Consider the following 16,088-nt stretch of genomic DNA (forward strand, 5'->3'; position numbering starts at 1 on the left):
TTTTTGTTGTGCGTTATGTTTTTCAAACCTAAGATGGCGACCATGCAGTGCTAAAGTGTGGTGTGTCTACGTGCGCCTTCCTCTGTGTGTGAACTACTTTGCGCGCCCTAAGTGTGTGTTTTGTTTCGGACTCCGACCCTGCGCACAAGGCATCGTCGACAAGGGTTTAAAAAGGAGCCGCCGAGGCCCCAAAGGCAGTCCGCCCAGTTCACTCCCGAAGAAGGAAACCCGAGCTGCCGCGTGCTCCCGGGGGGTACCCGAGCGCCGCCGCCGGTACCGCATCCTCAGACCGCAAGCTGCGCCGGAAGGACCGTCGCCTTCGAGTGCCGCCCGTCTGCGTCATCCCAGTGATGGACTGCCGCCGCGTTCCCCGGTCAATTGTATGTTCGAAACTGCTCTGAACTTTTTTTCCCTTGCTGTTACTTGAACTGTTACTTGCATCCCGGAAAAGCATGACCCTGTATACGTAATTCGAAGTATTTAATTAGATTGTTTCTTCACTCATGTCGTTGCCTTTTAGAATGGTAATTGCTGCCCTATAAATGTGTTGCGTTTTCCTCGTTCTCAGCCTATAAACGTCTTCATATTGTTGTTTCAAGTCAACGCGTCTTCGTCTCATTCTCCACGTTAGCTTATCGGCTACGCCGGGCATCGAAGGACCCCCCCCCCCCTCCCCTTTTGTCATGTCTCGGTAATGACCTCCGGTGATTACCGAGTGCGTGACAGACACAAACACACGACGGCCCGGCGATGCTGCTTCGCATGGCCTGCCATATAGCTTTATTGCAGGGCCGTGTACGGCGCAATGAAGCTTTGAAAGCTGTGACCGTGTTATAGCTAGAAGTGGACCAGGCTGTACAACCTTACAACTGGGTCGCGAAGCACTCAATGCTCATAGGTATGTTTCGGTAAGTAAAACAATCCTTGCAAATCGCGGGATGTGTGCTGATTTCAGGTTATCAGATGTGGCACTGCAGCACACACACACTGCCGAACAACACAAATCCTACGCCAGTAGCGGAAGAGTTCTTTTATTCTCAGCAGACATGTCATGTCCACTTGGATGCCCTTTAGTGCTATGGTTATATGCGACGGTAAAGAAAGGGCCGAGGTCTGGGCCTGTTCTGCCTGAAATATCTGAACGTACAAAAACACTGTAAAAAGGAGGCATATGCTATTGTGCAAATAGTCAAGATCACAGTCACTTCAGGAATGCTCATGTAGCGAAAGGTAGTTGGCGTAGGTGTAACGCCGGTCAGTATTGTAGAAAAAAGCGAAGTTCTGTATTGCTCACATAGACAGTTGGAAATTAAAACCCCAGCAAACAAAGGAGAGGGGGAGGCGACGACACAGGGGGTCCTGTGTTTGCTACGATTTTAATTTCCAAATGCATTGCCAACGGCCTACTTATCAACCCTCCTAAGTCATGTAGACAGGTGCGCAGCGTGCACCACTCGAAAACTTACAAGTAATGAGTGATGAGCAGCGACTACGGTGAACCGCTGGACCGCCAAGATCCATGTAAGATATTTCTATTCCATATCCGCAGAGTTCCGACTGGACCAAACAATATGAGACGACTAATATTTGCAGTAACTCGCTCTTGTTCCTTGCGGGCTTTACGAAATAAAACGGCTTTACAAATTCCACGTCTAGATATGTGAGCCAAAGGTACCGCAGAAAGATCGAAATTCTGGACGACAGTATGCAACACCAGAAACGCCTTCAGCTTACTAAAGGAGGCTTCGAGCTCAGAAACTCTTTCGAAATAAGCACCTTTGTGTAGAATGCGCGTCACTTGACAGCTACAGCTGCCGGGGAATTTAACCTTTCACGCTGACAAAATGCCTCACCGTTCCGTATCTTGCACTGACAGAGAATTCAAAAGTGTAAAGAAAAACACCCCGGCAGGCCTAATTCAAACCCCAGAAGTTGTCTTGGAATCCATGTACATAGTTATCGACGCAGCTGATTTACTGAGTGTTTTACTACTACCTTTTCGCTGTGTACAGTGCATGTCACCATTTACATCGACATTATAGTCAAAGCAAACCCAGCTGCCGAAAAGGCTAAAAAGGTAATAGACTAGTTGGATGAGTACTGTAAGGGACCGACGGGTACAACAGATTAGCGCGTGCCCCTATGGAACACTGTGGCGAACGCCTAACAATGGCACTGCACTAGTGACGACAGGCGGGTCATTACAAGAACGCTCTGTTCTTTTCTTTCCATTTTTTTGGGTACACCGGGTTGAACGCGCTGCCTCGACCTCGCGGGGGCAGGTGAGATGCTCATTCATGAAGCGCCCAATGGAAGGACGCGACCCGAGGAGTTTTGCATTTCCTTTTTTGTTTAGGAGAGAGAGGGTTTAGTCATCTTAAAGTTGAAGGGGGCGCTGGACCTCAGAACCAACCAATACGGTCGATGTTTTGTGGTGGTTGGTTGTGACGGAATTTAGGGCTGAACCTAAGGGGGTTAAAACCAAGCCCGAGGGCACGGTCCGGCGTTCCGGACTAGGTTTTGATGCTCGGCATCGTCGGCTATGCCGAGGTGGGAATATTTCCCTTTTAGCCGGTTCCAACCTGTATCTCTGCTGTAAATATTGGAAATATTTGCTGTGTGTATAGATATTCAGTTTTTTTTTCTTCTCGTCAACTCCCGCCCTCAAGTCTTCGCTCATACGAGCACAGTGCCGTGAGCTATGAGCTAAAACGCAGAGGGACGCTTAAAGAAGCTGTACCAAAAAGCTGTTTATTCAGAAACAAAAAACGGTTTTAAAGGTGTTTGATGAATGCGGTCATCCGACATCAACGTCGCAGTATATTTATTCTGCTGCATTACTAAACATTCGAAGATAATTATTCTGATCACATATTCGACAAATTTTTATCATCATGCCCTCATATTACTATGCTGCTGCTTTACTTCAAACACATCGTGCAACTTTGAAAGCACTTGTGCTTCAAAATAAAGGCAAGTAAAGGGCCGATTAGACAAGGCACTAGTTAGGTTTAATACATAAGCAACAACTTGGGCATAAAAGCAATGACAACAGCAGCGCTCGCCAATTTCCTAAGACTACAAGTGTATCGATTGGTCTCCTAAGAACAGCGGAAAGTAAATACCACCACGTCGGCGAATGGGCGTGGGCGGGAGTATTTTCCGGAACACGACAGCCTGCACAACGTGTCTGTGTTTGATAAGAAAAATAAGAAAAAGAATAAATGATCAGATCAAAGCAAAAATAGTATAATTTAAAGAAGGTTTAGGTTTTAAAGAAACGGCTAACACGGCGACCTCGTAACGGAAGGAAATTACTTTGGAGAAACCGAAAAGGAAAAGGAGTGCCTTGCGAAAACAGGCGCTGAATCAGACTTCCTATTCGCGTAGCTCCGAAAGAGCCAGCAAATGAGCTCTCATGGCAAACAGAGCTTCTTTGCTCCTGTACTCGTTTTCCCGTGTACTCTGGAGTTACGATTTTTTTGCGGCAATTTGTATCGAGTTGAAGCAAGGTTAATAAATCCTCCTTCTCCGGCGCAGTACCTATTTTGCGCGGGATAACTTCATTTATTATTGTGATATTATTTTACAACGATATTTATTTCCCCTTTAATTAGGGATTCGATTTTGACAAATTCCAGCAGTTCAAAAGAAAATAATTACTATGAAATCGGCGCTTGCCTGACAGTTGGGAATGAAGATAATTTCTTAGACGCGACGAGCCAATAATTATTTACTGTTGCAACAGAGCGTATTCCGCATCGACCCTTGATGGCCGAGGGTGTTGAAACTACTCTGACATTCCCATGCTGTGTTGATCTTGGCTGACATTTATCATTTTAGGAAAATTTCGAAACGCGATTGTCATATCTGCTGCGAATAGCAACCCCTAAGCGAATATTATCTGATGGTGAAGCAAAGTTCAAATGCACTCCTTTTAAAAGAATCTTTGAACGTCTCTTTTCTACTCCTAAAAGAATCCTATAGGCACAATAATAAATATAAAGAGCTGAAATAAGAAATTCATTGAAGTATGTTTCAGCAATAGGTTTTGGTTCCTTGGCTACGAAAAGCTCTGAAGTGGCCCATGACGTAAGGGGTGACCGGGTACCGCGTTTCTAATGACGTAAACCGAGAAACCCACAGTGTGAGGAGTTTGCCTGCTGAAATCCAGCGCACGCCATTTTAACCTGTGGTATGCGGTATAGTCATCGTTTTACCTTTGCACCATCGCTGTCACCGATCATGATTTCATCAGGTTGGCAGCTGGCAGAGCAAACGAGGAAAAGTACGAATGATGAAAAAGAGCGAACGTTTAGAACAGCTGGCTCGAGGAGTCTCGGCAAGCACCGGTTGACTTGACATACTCAATAAATAATTAACCCGTGAGTGGCGCTCGCATATATATCGGATTTGATTTGCTAGCCACTTCATTATTCCACTTCGCCAACACGGCCATCAAATATTATCTGTGGTAATGCCCCCCGCAAATATGTCAGACATCAGCGCAGTGCTTTTGATTTGTCATTTTCATCATGCGAGCACTGTAGGAACTGACGGATGGCTAGGTGACAATCAAGCTAGCTTGATGAGTGGATATATAGTAGCGGCCTACCTGAAAGTGGGCCATGACAAATTCCGCTATACTCGGTTATTCGAGATCGCTGCACATTGAGCTTAATTTATTTCTTTCATCAAAAAGAATCTTTAACCATAATCAATTAGAGAACCTGAAGAGAAGCACCTGCGGGAGTAAGACTGACCTACAACATTATATATATGCTTCTCGTACATTTTTGCGTCTTCTCATTTTAGTGACAGTAATATCGCAGAGAATAGACCAAATCATTTGAACGCTGACTTCAGGGAGACTTAGACGGTAACCATTCTATGGCACCTATAATAATTTGGCACCTATAATTTTGGCCTTTTGAGGCATCGTAATCATAGGCCTTTTTTTTTTCTCTTGGAAAAGCCGCCCAACTACGCTGAGGGCTCCTCTACAACTCACAAGAATGTCATATTCTCTAGTTCATCACATAGTTAAGACAGTTCTCGGCGTAATCTAATATGAATATTACCTCTTAGCTGTATTACATAGCAGAGACGATGTTTATTTATGCGAAGGACTTATCAACTGAGTAAACACAGACTCACCACTGAGGCGCACACCATGCAAATCAGGGTACCCTGCGCCTTATAGGCTCCTTTAGTTCACAAAAGGCACAAATAGGCAGCGCTGGTGCTCGACAGGAAAGGGAAGGATATGAAAACTGTGTAGTAACTAACGTTGGTAGTAACGCATATGTAGTCGCACGCGTCTTTTTTCTCTAGACACGAATGCCATTGTTTCAACCCATTCGACCCGTCTGCTTTCAGCTGATGGACAATGGGACGGAACAAAAGTGCGAGTTACGAAGGAAAGATTTCCAGGCCACCTTTAAAGTGTTAAAAAAACACACACACTGGTTAGCTTTCAAAAAAGCGGAGGAACAAACGCCAACACATTTTTTTGCCCCACCTCGTTTGGTGCTGTAAGTTCTTGGACAAAACCTCCCTGTAAAATCGAAGAGCTTTAATATATACTTTCCCCAGGAGCACAAATTGTTCAAGCAATCTAAGTTAGGTGAAGTCAATCATAAATGACATCCTTAGAAACTTATCGTAAGTGTAGATGCCGTGCTTGATTTCTCAATGTTCATTCTCGTCTCGGGAAAACGAGCTCTCTTCGTTTACGCCTGTTGCCCCGGGCTACGCTCGGCGCTCGGCACAGAATTAGCAGCTTTTGATTTGATTCATCTTTCTTTTCTTTTTTTTTTTTTGGCTCGAGTCTTGGACATTCTGTTTTGTTTCATGGCACAAATGTCCCCTAGAAAAACACAATGGATTCCCGGCTTCGCTACGCCGTAAATAGAAAGGTTGAAGGTTATCAGGACAGGAGGCCTATGGTGACATTGACAGCATGAGAGACTCGTAGTCAATTCTATAATTAACAGTAGTTTATCCCTGATTTTGGGCTATTTACCTGAGTTTCTTAAACAATTTATCGACACGTCCTCTTAGGAGCGTTTAATATCCCCTGAGAATATAACGAAGTGCCTACAAAACTGGTATTAACTAGACTTTATTTATTTGTGACAAAATACTGTCCAAAAGAAAAAAAAAAACATTTCAACTACGGACACGCTCCGTATATTCAAGCGCTAATGTTTACAAACAGTGCCAGGTATAATTTTATAATGTCATATCCACATCGGGCCGGTATATCGTCCAGAAATTGAAGTCAGAATGTTCGCTTCTTTGGGTAGAGTCTGATGTTGATTGTTGGCGCCTATCTGAAATAAATGAAATGAATTTTATCTACTGTATTTTTTATAGGTTTAGAGCACTATTGTGAGAACTTCCGCATGGCTGTCCTTCTGACAGATATTAACGAGCACTAGAGACCTTGAAAGAAATGAAGTAAATATGGAATGACTGCATCACCATTGGTTTCAATCTCTCAGTGCCGCGAATAAAACAGCCGGACACGTAGGCCGTGTGTTCAACTGCAATTTTCTTATGCTTTCGTTTAGGCCTCATGTATATTGAGGCTTAAACGAAAATACAAACACTATAACTATAATTACTATCTAGTACTTCTCTTATCAACTGCCCTCTTTGTGCAATGCTTCCAGAACACACCTCTCTCCAAAGAAGTTCTCTAAAAAGCCTAAATTGTCTTCTAAAAAACCGTTAAGCGACGGCAAAATGTTATGAGTTCCGACCACTGGAGTCCCTACTGACCGACTTTACGCGGCCTCTGACTGAACACAAACATTCAACGCATATATGGACCCAAACCGAAAGCGAAATAAAACATGCTAGTGCACATGTTCTGCTTTGACCAATTTAACAATATGCGCGGAATTTTTTTAAAACCAAGGTATCGGCTGAACAGGATTCCCATGCGCCATTCGTTTGACACAAGATTGTGCGGTAGCAAAATTCCGCGCAAGATATTATGTGGCCTGTGTGGTTTTCAAAAGGGTTTCGAATTACTTTTTTTGTGTACGTAAATGTGGAAATCACATTTCAGCCAGCACGGCAACGTCTCGAGCAAACATTTTACTAAGTGAACGAAAGCAAAGTCCCAGAATATGTTATGGCTGTTCTCCTTCGAATTTAAATGAATATGCCTTGCTCCTTTTTATGAGTAAAGCTGCAGGAGCAATGGGCCCATAGCGAGCTTCGGTAATATATCAGAAAAGTGAAGACTGATTGAATGATTGATTGAATGATTGAAAATCCCAATTTCAATTCAGTGGCGTTAAATGCATTGTCCATAATTTTAACCTGTTCAATCTATTGACATTGAATGAACGTCCTTGAATACCTTGATAAGTCTAAAAAGTAAGGGCACCAGCGTAATAACCGGGATTTATTTTTTTGCATGGGTTCATGTATTATGGCGGAAAGGCGTTTTCTTAACTTCTACGGTTTATAGTACACAAGGGGGCTAATGAAAAGCTATTTACTAAGATATGAAAATGGAAACAAGCAATAGTCTTTGCATCGGTCCTCTTCCTAACGCAAAATGTTTTAGATAGCTTCAATAAAACACAGCTTGTCGGCTATCGACAATGAAGGTCCTCCTCGCCCTCCTTAGTTTAGCGCCCGCCGGCGTGCAAGAAAAAGTGAAGACCGCACCCCGACCCGGCCGCGTCCGTCACTTTGTCGAATCGTGCTAGCCTAATTGACGTCTTGCCAACGCGGTCACCAGAAGAACTTTTTAAAAATTGTTTGCAAATTATAGGCTCCACGTAGAGCTTCTAAATTTGATTGGAACTCTCACAAAGGCTACCATCTCTGAAAATTTCTGCCGCTAATTTTACAGCTCTATTTGTTTGAGGGTCAATTTCGTCCTAAACAGCTCACAAAGGGTATGTCACCGATGTGCTCAATTATTTCCGGGAACGGATAGTAAAAAGGGCTTCCAAACCCAATATCCGACATCCGCTGCAATATAAGAAGGCATCCTCGAACATGACTTGTTTTGTCGGAGAGTACGCCTGGAGCACAGGGGCAATATATCTTAGAGGCACGTCAAAAAACCTCACGAGCTATGGGACCGCGGATAATTGCTCAGTGCGCGCCGTCCTACACGAGATAGAAAATTAAGGGGATGATTAAAATCGGTGTTTAAGAATATGACATGACAACTTTATTTACTCCCATCTGCGGCTTCTTTGCGGATTGTTATTAGCTTAGGTGCACCTTTTCATTTGCTTATTGATTAATCTCATCTCTAGATTCTTACGCCCTAATATACAGTCCAAAAATAAGACAATATATTGAAGACTGCCTGACATCGATAAAAAGCCCCATTTAAGTTAAGCCATATGAATATACTTGCGTGCCGCAGGGTTAGCGTGCCTTGTTATGGAACCAGATATACCGGTTTAAGTCTGACAGTCTGGCAACTGCTGCTATGTCAGCCCTGTCAAGAGGTCTCGTGGTTTAACACAATCCGCTGACCAATGAATGTCTGACGATAATGATGATGATGATGAGGAGGTATTGATGGCCGGCCCCTTTACAACTGGTGAGCACAAACGATTTAACCATGTCACCTGCACACCGCCACCTGTCGGAGACATGCTTGCTATTCTTCAATCACCACGCCGGCGAAAGGGTTTTGACTAGACAGGCCGCATAAAGCGACCTGCCCTAAATGCCCGATTGCCGTTGGAATTAGATAGTCAGGCTAAAGATGGTGGCATCATTGCGTTGAGCGTCGACGACATCGCGCATCCTCACTGGAACACAATTGGCGAGAGCAGTCATTGGCCACGACCTGTGATATGAGTAGAGCGATCAACACACGGCGCCCATTTAACAGTGCCGGCAGAGCAACTGTCCGCGGCGGTGACGAGACCTGTGACGCAACACAGGCTGCTAAGAATTGCTGCCTCCGGAATGGCTGCCTGTAGGAAATTAACCACGCAATGTTTAATGTAAGAAAAGATAGTCTAGAGTGCTTTTCGTGGAACAAGCATAAATATCATATTAATGTTTTCGTAAGCTAGGATGGGAGATAAAGAATATACAATTGCAAATGATGACCACTTGTGTGATGAAAAAAAAAGAATCATTCGGGAAGGTGAAATTAGGGTGTTTGAAACCCAGAAAATATATACGCTTGGGAACGTAGACTTGGGTTTGCTAACGTTTCATCTAGTCGTTGGGTTTCAATTTTGTGATTTTGTAGGCCAACATCTGGTCTCAAATAAAATGGGATTGAACAAGTGGCCAGACGCGCCTGATGTCCCTTTTATATACTAGACTCATTTCTTCTCCTTGGTATACTTTTACGTTTATTGATCTACATTGCTTTATTTCAATGTCTTAGTGTTAGTATTGCTTGCTTTCCTTCTAAAACTGTCCACGTTGCACAAAGTTGAGTTTCTATTCTTAGCTCAACTCTTTTTCACCCCTCACACGAAGAAAAAGTCTGATACACTTTCTATCTATGCGATATTTCGTAGTTAGCAAATTAGTAATCATAAATGGAGGCGGCTGTTCTAATGTAGAACGCGCCATATTTTTCTTTTCATTAATTCGCGTTCTTTGAAGCTGTCTCTACAGCATTTTCTGCAAGTTTACTGAGAATCATCATCATTAGCCGGACAATATTCACTGTAGGGTAAAGGCTTCCCCCACACTCCTTCAAATGACCCGGCCGTGATAGCTGCACCTAATTGATTCCTGCGAACTTCTTAACTTCATCCGCCAACCTAACTTTCTGCCGCCACCTGCTACGCTTTCCTTCTCTTGGAACCCAATTCGTTGCCCTAAGCGACCATGGGTTGTCCTCTCTATGCACTACATGCCCTGACCACTTAACATGAGTTATTTCTCTGATTCACCCTTCGCACTTACTATCTCAACGTTACCCCTACCATTTTTCGTTTCATAGCCCTCTGCGTTGTCCTCAACTTAAGTAGAACTCTCTCGGTTAGCCTCCACGTTTCATCCCCATAGGTGAGTACAGGTAAGATGGAACTGTTGTATACTTTCTTCTTGAGGGATATCGGTAAGCTGCTAGTCATAATCTGCGAGTGCTTGCCAAATGCGCTCCATCCCAATCTTATTCTCCTAGTTATTTATTTCTCTTTCGTGGTCCGAATCTGCGGTTACTACATGTCCTAAGTAAACAAATTCGCCTACCATATTCATTGCTTTGCTACCTATATTAAACTGCTGTTTCTTTCCCAGGTTGTTCAACATCACCCTAATAATGGGAATATTTGAGAATAGCCTGATAATACCTACTCGTAAAATCATCCTTCAGTACTTGCTTGTTTTGACTCTCCTCCCATGCCGAGGTTTTACCATTACTTCTATTTTCGCCATTATTTTTAGCTTCATTGTTTTGGCTTGCGTGTTAAGGTAGTCCCAGTAGCATGAGCTATGCATTCGGTACGTTATTTGCCCATAATCGCTCTCATCAGCAATTCCTAACCCCATACTCCTGAGTAGCAGCTAAGAGATTGCGTCCCCGTGCCTGGCATAGCTCCAAATTTCTATTCGATCAAGTTTTCAGTGAAAGACTGCGCTCTGTTCACATTATAGAGGCATGTTTTCAAACCACATTTCACATACCTCGCCCAAGCCGTAGTCACACAATATGTGGCTAAATGCGAAGTTTCGACATATATTTATTGCTTCAGTGTAGATTTATTTCTTCAGTGTAGAAACCTACATACAAGTGTATGAGCTGTGTTGCTTAAGCAGCCATTTTAAGCGAATACTCATTTTTCTAATCATTTGGCGTCGCGTCAGTATGCTTGCAGTGTCACACGTAGCCACGCACCGTCTAAACACTGCCGTGTTATATGCAGTATATAGAGAGGTTCAGTAACTGGAGCCAATCGCCCAGTCATTTTCCCTGGACACTTCCAACCGGAAGCTCCGTCATCGACCGACACTGACCACAGCCAAAACACCAAATGAATCTGAAATAGTGAACGAAAAAAAAAAATGAATTCTTATACAGCACGCTGATCCTTGATTTACAGTTGAGTGAGACACTCAACTGGAATATTCCTGGGTTGCCCTGTCCAAGCACCAACCCTGTCGGTCATCGTTTTTCTTGCTTTTTGTTGAGCGTCATGTAAACGATGTTGTAACTCTTTTCTGCAGGCCCATCACTAAGGCTGGGGCCCTAAAGCACATCCTTAAAACAGTGAATCCCATGCTACTTCGCTAGGGGCACAAATCATTGAGGCATATGGAAGCTCTGCTCCGATAAAATGTAAAATGAGTGCTGACAAGTATTTTATCTCTTCGGGCTCAGATATGACGCGACATAAAACAGAAAATCGAGAAACCGGAAAATGGCCACTGTTTACGCGGCTGTCGTGAAATCTTCAATCGTAAGTCCTTTTTGTGCTGCTGTGACCGCAGGATGGCGTCTGCAAAACGAAATGTTACCTGACTATAAAATGGTAATACGGCATGGAACAATCGATGTATCAATTAAAGACGCGAACAGAACTGAAACATGGACGCCGGAAAGCAGAAGCATAAGCTCGTGGCTAGAAAGTTCACACGTAGTTCGTTACTGCTGACATGTTATTTCTCAGAGCCTCAGTTACTTTCAGTTACTGGCAGTACGCGAAATCTGTAAAAAAGGAAGGTGACCGCATTCGTCTCGCTTTTAATTAGCTGCACATCAATAATGACGTCTATGTGTGGGACACTCAGGCTGCCCTCGTAGTCTGCGTTTTTCGCCAATCCACGGAAGAGTGACGTTTTTCTTTTATCCCAGATAAAGCACCAGCTTCCCATTCTTCACAAAGATCATCATGTAATACCAAAAAAAACCATTGCTTTTCTTTACACTAACATCAGAAGTGTTGTATCGAGGGTTTTTGAAATATCTTCGCTGATCGACTCATGCTCCGCATCAGTAATAGCTCTAACTGAAACATGGCTCACTGACTTAGTTCCTGATAACACCATTTTTGTCACCGAAACACGTTTTTGTATTTTTCGAAATGACAGACAAAATCGTAGAGGAGGTGGTGTACTCTTGGCGGTAAAAGACGATTTGTTGGCTGTACCTGTGATGGTTAGTTCTTTTCTTGAATGCGTAGGGGTTTTTTTAAAGTGCTTTTCAATTGATGTAATCATTGGTGCTATCTACCGTCCTCCTAATATGACTGTTTGCTTTTCTGCTGATTTTAATCGAATCCTGTGTGAAATTTGTACGCGTTTCCCTAACTCTACACTGCTCATATTTGGAGACTTCAACTTCCCTAGCATAAACTGGTTTACACAATTCGTCACAGCGAGTGAAAACGAAGCTCATATGTTTCTTCAATCATGTCTTGATTTTTCGCTGTCGCAACTTATCACCATTCCCACACGTCGCACATCGAGCACCGCCAACATTCTTGATTTATTACTAACAAATAATCCTGATATTTGTTCAGACATAATTCATTTAGACGGCATTTCAGATCACGACGTAATAACAGGACGCATTACCGGTTCCTTTAACGAAAAGAAAACTACTGTTAAACAAATCAGATGTTACAACAGAGCTAATTATAAAAGAATTAACACTGAATTAGATTATTTTGCTGTCCAGTTCAAAAATCAATATTTATTGCGCACTGTTGAGCAAAATTGGGATTTATTCAAAACTACCCTTACTAACCTTATCGACAACTTTGTGCCTCTTACGTCCATTAGATGTAGCAGCAATACACCATGGTTTGATCACAAGCTGCGGCGTATGAATAACAAAAAAAAAAAAAGCGACTTTATCGGCAGGCCAAAAAAAAAGGTAGTTTAGGCACGTGGGAAAAGTATAAGAAATGCGACAGAGAATACCAGTTGTTATTAAAATCCACTCGACGTTAATTTTTGCAATCATGACTTGTCCTATCTGTTAACCAACAACCTTCGTAAATTTTGGCGCATCATAAATCCTAGCTTTCATCCTGACATTTTGCTTTCCGACAGTAACGGCGTCATAATCAATGAATCCGATTGTGCTCAGGTTCTTTACGTTACCTTCTCATCAGTTTTTACCAACGAAGACAATAGCTCATCTCCTATCTTAAATACATTTCATCACATCTGCATGCCTGACATAGTTATTAACGAAGCAGGCATTTCAGCATTATTAAATAATCTCAAAATTACAAGTAGCTCGGATCACCTTGGCTTTAACAATAACATACTGAAAAATACATCCAGAAGCATCTCCGCTATCTTGTCCTGTCTATTCTGGCAGTCGTTATCAAATGGACTAATTCCTAATGACTGGCGTGTAGCAAAGGTGATACCTATATTCAAATCAGGTGAACGTTCCTCCCCACTTAACTGTCGACCCATCTCGTTAACCAGCAACTTATGCAAACTTCTAGAGCATATCATTCATAGCCAAGTCATTAACTACCTCGAAGATCATAACATTATTTTCAAATATCAGCACGGTTTTCGCAAGGGTTTTTCATGTGACACTCAACTAGGTGGCTTTGTTAATGACTTACAATCATCACTTTTATTTAATTTCATTTTATTACCCTCAAGCGCATACGCATTACAGAGGGGAGTGGTACATCATATATGATAGAAAGCATAGAACACTAAATGAACAAAACATAACAAAGGCTAAACGAACAAGGGAATACAGAACAACGAAAACAATCTTACAATAAAGAAAGTTATACAAGCGGAATAAATTGAAAACAATCATGAGCGGTGAGAGAACAGCATTATACAGCGAAAAGAACAACAGCACTGGGAGCAAACAAGCATGAAAAAGCAAAAACGGAAATAACATAATAGTCAGGAAAAAAAAAAAGTGTCACGGATCAGCTTCAAGATATTGCATCAGTGATGAGCGAAATGAATCGTGATCTTGGATTAATGCGATATCGGGCGGAAGGCGATTCCACTCTACTGACGTACGAGGTAGAAAGGAATAAAAAAGGGCATTAGTATTGCAAGTTATGACATTTACTTTGTAAGCATGATCGACGCGGGAGGAGCGATACGATGGCTGCGAAATGAAAGTATGCCTCAATTCGTTATGATGATAAATTTTGTGAAAAAGGCTAAGACGTGAAATTTTCCTTCTAAGCTCGAGAGATGGCAAAGATAGTGTTAGTTTCATTGAAGTTATGCTGCTAGTGCGACTGTAATTGGAAAGAATGAAACGCGCCGAATTATTTTGAACCATTTCGAGTGAGGATTTCAAGTTCGTGAAACCGGGATCCCAGATTGCAGAAGCATATTCAATCTTTGAACGTACCAATGCTTTGTACATAGTCATTTTAGTCGAAACAGGTGCCTTCGAGACTTAACGCAGGCTTTCAGGTCGACGCAGTTTTTCTGGATTTTTCAAAAGCATTCGATCGTGTTCCTCATCACAGACTTTTACTAAAACTAGCACAGCTTAACATCCACCCTAACGTGCTCGCCTGGATTAAGGACTTTCTTTCTTCTAGATCTCAGCATACCTCAGTTAATAATTCTAACTCTTCTTTGACTTATGTGACATCTGGTGTACCCCAAGGAAGCGTGCTTAGTCCTTTGCTTTTTCTAATCTATATTAAGTATTTACCTGCCTGTGTAACATCTAGAGTTCGTCTCTTCGCAGATGACTGCGTAATTTACCGTAACATTATTAATGACAGTGACCGCCAATTCCTACAATCTGACCTGAACGCAGTAAGCTCATGGTGCTTATCCTGGTTAATGACTTTAAACGTTTCTATAACTAAACAGATAACTTTCACCGGTCGTACAGCTCGCATTTCAACCACTTATATGCTCAATGACAATGTTGTTGAACTAACAAACACTTACAAATACCTTGGTGTGCACCTTCAGTTTGATCTAACATGGCATCACCATATCGACCTCACCCTAGCTGCTGCTAACCGTTCACTTGGTCTTCGTAAACGAAGTCTCAAACACGCTCCTATCCATGTTAAAAAACTTGCTTATATCATTCTAATACGCCCTAAAATTGAATATGCTGCGGCTATTTAGGACCCTGATCAAGCCTATGTTATCCCCAACATCGAATCCTTGCAGAACCGTGCTGTGCGTTTTATTTTTTCAGACTGCTCACCTTTCACTAGCGTCACAGCATTAAAACAACGTGCTGAACTGGAAGACTTATCATGTCGTCGTAAACACGCTCGGTTAACTCTTTTCCATAAGCTTTATCACCATCCACTACTGCGCAGTGATTTGTTTCAGTCACCTGATGTCATTTTTTAACGACTTGATCATGCCTTCAAAGTTAAACGCGCACAGTGTCATTTATCATCTTATGCCAATTCATTCATACCTCGCACTATCATTGAATGGAATAACTTGCCATCGCACATCGCTACAGAAACTAACATAAAAAAAAAATTCCAAGAGCTGCTTCGCTGTGACGAAAATGTGTAGAATATTTTGGTGTCGTCTTTCTTTCCTCTTTTGATGCTATATTTAATGGTTCGTATTGTAATTGTTGCTAATTGCAGCGTGTTTTTTACAATTGTATCTCCCCCCCCCCCCCCCTATGTAATACCCTCCTTTGGAGGGCCTTTAGGAGTAACCTGAATAAATAAATAAATAAAGAATATCATGCAGCGCCGGGATTCATTACTTCTGCCGGCATTTCGGTTGCCTTTGACAGAAGTCAGTGTAAGCGAAAACACTGACAGCTAAAGCAACTGGGCGCTTGCGCTTGCTCAGGACTATGTTCAGATTATACTGAAGTCGGCACGGCACGTCTATGGGATTCATAGCGATTTTTACAACACTGTATACAGCGTCATAGTATAGTCTGCTGCAGCGTGGTGGGCAGACCAGTAAAAATGAAATCGTCTGTATGGTCTGCACCATTGGCCTATTAAACCGGTCATATAAAAATACAAATTTTGCGTTTATTCAGCGTTTAATATCTTAGAGCAGCTTTCCGTAGAATGGTGGGAAGATTTCTGGAAAGCACGATACATCCTGAAAATAATACAACCATACTTCAGTCTCAAATACAAACGCTACGCCGCGAGACACGAATCATGCTGGTG

The 16,088-nt window shown here is 42.5% G+C and overlaps 1 protein-coding gene across 1 annotated transcript in view; it reads right to left on the reverse strand.

The window, feature by feature from the left end:
* LOC146180850 (protein O-mannosyl-transferase TMTC1-like) overlaps positions 1 to 16,088 on the reverse strand; it is a 158,141-nt gene that overhangs the window by 56,782 nt on the left and 85,271 nt on the right. The window lies entirely within an intron of this gene.

Source organism: Amblyomma maculatum, chromosome 8 (genome assembly GCF_055883805.1).
Source record: "Amblyomma maculatum isolate TAMU_Amacu chromosome 8, ASM5588380v1, whole genome shotgun sequence".
NCBI lineage: Eukaryota > Metazoa > Arthropoda > Arachnida > Ixodida > Ixodidae > Amblyomma > Amblyomma maculatum.